Genomic DNA, 7,111 nt, shown 5'->3' with positions numbered 1-7,111 from the left:
ACTCTTGATCCAAATAACTTTCTGCTATGGATCCCTTCAGGCGAATCATATTCTTTATATAAGATTTCAGCATTTGAATATTCCTCTCGATGGGATACATCTATCGACAGAACACTGGATCTCCAAGTACAACTTCTCCCATTAAGGTGCATGGTGAGATGCATCATAACTATAAAAAATAATGATAGAAATATCTTTTTCAGATCACATAATATAATCACCACCCTTGCCTTCATTTTCTTCACATCTTTCTTAAGAAACCTCTTTGTACAAATATCTTTATAAAAGTTGTAAAGATGAATAATAGCCATTCTCATATTTTTTGGTAACACATGGTGAACAGCTATTGGGATCAACTCCTGCATCAACACATGGTAATCATGAGTCTTCAATCTATCAAGTCTCACATCCTTATTGTTCACACACTTTGATATGTTGCTTGAGTACCTATCTAGAACCTTTATGTTCTCCAACAGATGAAAAAATATGAACCCTTTGGAGGCATTCATAATATAGCATGCATGAGGGAGCCTCCACTGTTCTCCCCCTACCGGCTTTAATTGGAGTGATCTCCTAATACCCCATTCTTGCAAGTCAAACCGAAAATTCAAATCATCCTAGATCTTATCCTTTATGTTTAGGATCATTACATGTCATCTGCCTTTGATCGATGCTTTTTTTTCTTACCACCAATCAGATCATTGTTTTCAAATTCAACACTGAGACCATCCAACTCTCTCAATACCTCACTCCTAGACATCTGGCTAGGTGCCTCATCTATTGGAATTTCATCAAGGGGCATGCATATATGTTTTACATTTTTATTTTCTAAACAACATAGTAGAATAGAAGATTAAAATATCTTTTAATCTAAATCATGTATACACAAAACATAAAATATAAAGATCTACTTCATATGCTGAAACTGAACATATAATGAATTTTATGCTGAAATTAAATATGTGATCAAATCACATGCCAGTTTCATAATTTTTTTCTTCAAATCTGGATCTGGAAGAAGGTAGGCTCTTCTTTAGCCAGACAAATATCAGATTTTTATGAGTATCTACTCAGGATCAGTTTAGAATAGTCTTCTATGGTGTTGATTTTTTTCTCCAAGAACAATCACCTTGTGAATTTGAACGAAGTCTAAATCGCGATTAACTCTTTGATCCTTTCTTTAATCTTTTCTTCTCTTCTTCTCTTACTCTTTTTTTCTTGATTATGAAGCAACCAAGGTCTGTAAATCAGCAAGCAAGGAGGGACATCCAAACACCTTTTGGGCATGGAGATGAAGGATGCCCAAGCTCTTTTGGTCGTTGGAACCAAGGGGAGAAGAGAGGGAGGTGTGGGGGGATCTTAGGAGGTATGGAAGCTGCTGAAAATCTAATCATAAGAGTCTTAAATAAGACTTCTTTAAATAGACAAAAGGTTTAAATCCTATTCAAAATCAAATAGCCCCTTAATATAAGTCCTACTTGCATTAGGAATCTTTGTTGTCTTAGATATTTGACCTCCTTTAGGAGATCCATAAGGCACCAACTATTGAAGTCTTTTCATCCATTTTTTCACACGCCACATGGAGCCTAAGAGAAGCCCCATGCTTGTCCTACACGCTCTCTTTATATGGGCACATCCAACTTGATCAAATCAAGTGGCGCCCCAATGCAAACAATCAAAAAAATTGATTAAATGTTTGAACTCTTAATGCATATGATGCAAAACCCTAGGCATCCAATAATTAAAGCCCAATGAATCTAATTCATTAAGATTATTAGTATATAATTAATTTGAATTAATCTTATCAAATAAATAATTCAAGTATAAAAAAAAAATTAGGTTCAACTATATGCTAGTAAGGTTATCCTAAACCCAATAGGACTTCTCTAAATTCAATTGAGACTTCATAAGCCTAATTATTTATTTTATATTTAATTTTTTTGTTGTATGACCCTATAGGTTTAATTCTATCTGATAGTGAGATATACCATGATCTCTATCATAGTATCATTGAAATTTTTTTCAATAGATCGGAATAATTCTACTCTAACTCATCAAAGATTGTTGATCCTGAGCAATCCTAGTGAGTTCTCACAATTCACCAATTCACCAATATGTAGTGTCAATTTGAACTTATTCTTCTTTTATGTCTAAGAAGAGATTTCAAAAAGAGTTGGAGCAATCGCAAAAGCATAATCAAGAGATGAAGAATGAGATTGTAAACATTACGACATAGATGAAGCATCAACAAAAAAATTTGGAAGCTTTATGTGCATCACAGAATATCTCTTTATCAGATTTATGACGTAAGTTACTTAAGTTATTTTTTTAATATGTCCCTAAATCTTTTTTGTAAGCATAATGAAATAATATATATATATATATATTTTGTTATTATAATATATAGGTAATTAATTGATTATGTTTTTCTTTTTGATAGGGATTCCATGACTCAAGAACTTGTGAAGATATGGTTTTGAGGACATGCATGGCAGAGGAGCTTTTTGCATTTTGGATTATTGATACGATCACGATGCTGTCGTTAGGATATCATAATTATCAATCAAATTTTGACTTCAATAAAAATTAAAAATATATAGAAAGTAGTGAGTCGGATCGAATCCACAAAGAAGACAGAATTTTGATTTAAAATCTTTGATTTTACAAAAAAAATAAAATTTTAGAAAAAGTAATTTAAGTTCGAAAATAAAAATTAAAAGTATGAAAAATAAATCGGATACTAAGATCTATTAACTAGATCCTAGCATCTACTTGCAATAAAAATAAATAATAAAAATTTAAAAAGTATAAAAATAAATTGGTACTAAGATCTACTAATTAGATCCTAGCATCTACATGCAAAAAATAAAAGGCAAAAATTTAAAGTGCAGAAAAATAAATTTTACATTAATTAAAATTGAAATTCAAGTATAAAAAATTAAAAAAAAAATAAAAAAAAATAAAAATAAAATTATAACAAGAATCTAAAGTTGATCAGTCAAGCCTCATCGGAAAGATGGTTGATGACCTCTCCATCTTTCATCATACTCTGTAGAGCGAACCAACTTCTCTCCTTCTTTTTCTTAGATTTCTAAAGCTATTTTATTTTTTTTATTTTTTTTATACTTTATACTCAATTTTTTTTCTCTCAAAGCTTATTCCCAGACCTCCTATTTATAGATGAATTTTTTATAATTTTTTGATAAGAAAAGGAGTCCTAAAATCCTTAGAAATCATATTAATCTCCCTAAAAATATTTTTGATCATCGGATCAGCTTTGGACCACCCAGATCTGATCAAAATCCATAGTTTTAATCCTTATCAAAGTCAGATCGAATGTCAGCTGTTGGATCTAGATTCTGATAAAGTTTTGACCGTCGGATCGTGCAATTTAAATCCTTAACACAGTCGGGAGCATTCTCAGCCGTCCGATCGCATGATGGATCACTTCTGGGCCATCGGATCGTGTAAAAACCCCTCTTTATAAATCGATAATGGATGCTGACCGTCGGATCTGGGTCAGGATGAATTTCAGCCATTGGATCGCACCCAGAATCTTTCTCTCACTGTGAGCCGTGCCTGTGGACTGCATGAAGTTTTTTGTGGACTGCACCTTGGCTCTGTGGACCAACCGATCGGTCCACCGAACACCGAAGGCTATTTTTTTTATTTTTAGAATATTTTGGCTCTATTTTTGCTTCGATTTTTTTGCCTGAAAAAGAAAATATATGCATTAAATTTTTCAAAAATTTCTCATCATTTTGGTACTTAAATTACTCAATTAAATTAACATCTATTTTTTATAAATATATCTAATTTTATATTTTTTTAAAATCATTTATTTTTTAAAAAATTTAATAAATTCATGAAATTAAGATTTTTAAGAAGATGTTAGCATCATAAATTATCAAAAATATCTATAATAAATATAAAAATATACCACTTATCACACTCTCCAATTTAAACTTTGCTTGTCCTCGAGTAAAGAAAGAATTTAGAATCAAGTACCATTTAACTTAAAATCTTAAATTTCACCAAACAATTTTTAAAAGGACCACTGATGTTCAGTAGAGTGTAAATGAGGTATGTCATTGGGGTATTAATACTAGTCAATATGAGAGTTATACTAAGAACACTAAACTTTTTCTGAATTTTTTCAAATTATCACTATCTTTATCTCCAAATCATTCACCTTCACATGGATAAGTATATTATTATTTTCATCCTTCATTTATTGATTAATTTTTTTTTTTAAATATTGTACTGCTATTGAGTGTCTTAACCCTTTAAGCTTTTTGTTTGACCCATGTAGCGAGTTTTCAGTCAATGACTCCCAAACCAGATGGCTTTAGGGCACTAGGTATAAAATATCCCTCGAACTTACTTGCTCGAATCAAACAGGCTACGAGTTAAAACTAGCTTTACAACAAAGCTTCTTTGCCCTTCATACCTTTTGACGTGAAACTCAATGCTTGTTTAGGCAAAGAGGCCCGGTTACTCAGCATGAAGTACTTGAATTTTTTATTTTATTTTATTTTATTTAAATATATGAAGAAATGTAGAGTTACTTTATAAAAGTCCATAAGAAGTAAACTCTTCTTTGATGCTGGTAGAAAGATTTAGAAATGCTCAAAAAAAACTATTTAAGTTCTAAACTTAACTCTTTATTGAGTTTTCTTAATACTTGATTCCTCAATATCTCACAAACTCTCTGATCTGTGCATCAATTTTTTTTAAAAAAATACTTGGTTTAACTTGATTCTTAAGTATAATCAGATGCTTAAAAATTAAATACTAACTTACTTGAGGACTTAAAAAAAAAATTTTTATTCTCCCCCCAACTTAATCAACATTGTCCTCAATGGGTAGAAAAAATGAACGGTGCATGTAAAGAGAAAGAAAAGGAGAGATATCACCTGATCCATAAGTCTTTTCAAAACTGATTCTCTCCCCAACTTAGCCAAGATTATTTTTAGATCCCTACAAAATACACAAAGCAAGACTCGATTATCCTAAATAAAATGCAAAAGAAAGCAAAAACAAAAGCAAAAATTGAAAACTTGAAAACTGAGTTGCCTCTCAGGAAGTGCTAAGTTTATCGTCTTCAGTCAAACCATGCTGATTCTCACCTATCCCATGTCGAATATTGGATTGACAAATTTCAATGGTTTTGGATTGTCAATCTTAAGAAGATGGCTTTTGATAAATTTTAATATTTTATTACCAATCTTCAAAAAATATTTCACATCTCTATTTTTAATTATAGTAAGATAATTCACAAACTCATTCACAGATCTTTGTTTATCAAGAATTTCTCTTGTTTGTTCTTCTAAAATACTCATGAATTGAGTTTTTGGGTTAGGAGTTAAGTTCGATACAATGGATACTGGAAGGGTGTTACTTAATTTTAAACATATATATTCAGATGTGATCAAGGATAATTTCAATTCTGGAGGGGATGGTGATTCTAAAGAAGAAGAACCAATTTCTAAAGCTGAAGCAAATAAAATTTTTGGTAAATATATCTCAGGTAACTCATCTACTATCTTCTCAGTATCAATTTTGAGCTCAGATTCTTCTATCGGATTAGTCTTAATACTAACATGTTCTTTCAAATTTACATTTCAGCTAGCATCAGTACTAGCCTCACTCACCTAGTCTTGGTATGAGTCCTTAAGAATTTTATCTCTTGTAAGCTCAGAGATTACTATATCAATTTCAAATTGAGGATTCTTAAGTGGGATATTGAATTGATGACTTGATCCAGGTAGTTGGTGGATGGATGGGTCATTTTCAAAATTCGATATTGGTTTGTTTGGCAATTGACCTAGTTTTCTCCTCATAGTAGACTTAGTTAATTGATCTATTTGTGCTTCTAACATGACGAGAGATTGCTGTTGGGTCATGATCATTTGTTGAAATTGGCTAAATCTATCGTCGGCTAGATTGATCTATTGAGGAGGTGGGTATAACGGCTGATTGTAATAAGATGATTGAGTAGGCTGACTAGGCTAACCACTATTATAAGCATAGTTTTGATATTGGGGCCTACTCTGAAAGTTTTGCAAATGAAGAATTTGGATCTGAGCCTGAGTCTGTTGGGGTCTCCAAAAAAAATTAGGATGGTTTCTCCAATCTTGGTTATATGCATTTAAGAATGGGTCATTGATAGGATTAGAGTAACCTTGGGCAGCTTGAACTTGTTCTTGAATGAAAGATGAAAACTGTACAGCCGTGAGATATTTGCTCACATGATGGGCTAGGCTAGCACAAATAGAATAAATCTCCTGATAATTAGGTGGTGGTGTGTATTGTGCAGGAGATTGTTGACCTAATGCTAGAAACTAATCAAATTTCTGGACAAGAAGGTCGACTTTATTTAATCTTTGGGCTATTAAGTTCAGATCGGCCTTAGGGCTAGAGTCTGTTTGCTTGATCTCAAAAGTTTCTGCCCGCTTTTGGTGAGGCATTGATCTTTCATATGAGGATAATGAAGCATGATTGATTGAATTTTCACTCAAAGTTTCAAATAAACTATAGGCTTCATCCTCACTTTTACTTATGAATGCATCCCCCATAAGATACATCTACCATCTGTCTGTATTGGTCACCCAAATTCTTATAAAAAGCTTGAACAATTTACCACTTAGATAGACCATGATGTGGGCATTTTCTAAGAAGTTCCTTAAGTCTCTCCCATGATTCATGAATTTGTTCTCCTAAAAGCTGAGCAAATCCAGTAATGGCTCGCCTCATGGTGTTAGTTTGACCTATGAGATAGAATTTTTTAAGAAACTCATGCTGCATTTCAGCCCAAGTTTGGATTGGTCTCCCTATTGTGCCAAGCTAGTACTTGACTTTGTCTTTATGTGAGAAGGGGAATAAGGTCAATCTAAGTGCATCATCAATAAAATTTTAAATTTTCACCGTGGAACAAATTTCTAAAAACTTATCCAGATGCTTGTAAGGATCTTCATTAGTATTCATCTGGATTGTGATCGACTTGATTTCATAGTGGCTTGTAAGGATATCAGATAAGTGGATACAAGTCGATGGGTTATAGATAGAAGGAATAAAATATTCTTTCATCTGTCTAGGTGGTTCTCTAGGA

At 32.3% G+C, this 7,111-nt stretch overlaps 1 non-coding gene across 1 annotated transcript; it reads left to right on the top strand.

Annotated features, from left to right (window-relative positions):
* Positions 1 to 6,652: 6,652 nt before the first annotated feature.
* On the top strand, positions 6,653 to 6,759 carry LOC140856736 (small nucleolar RNA R71). The gene has a single exon (XR_012140340.1). It is a non-coding gene; the product is annotated as a small nucleolar RNA R71 (small nucleolar RNA).
* The last annotated feature ends 352 nt before the right edge of the window (positions 6,760 to 7,111 follow it).

The sequence above is a fragment of the Elaeis guineensis genome, chromosome 3, assembly GCF_000442705.2.
Source record: "Elaeis guineensis isolate ETL-2024a chromosome 3, EG11, whole genome shotgun sequence".
Lineage (NCBI taxonomy): Eukaryota > Viridiplantae > Streptophyta > Magnoliopsida > Arecales > Arecaceae > Elaeis > Elaeis guineensis.
This window is presented reverse-complemented; position numbering and strand designations above follow the sequence as displayed.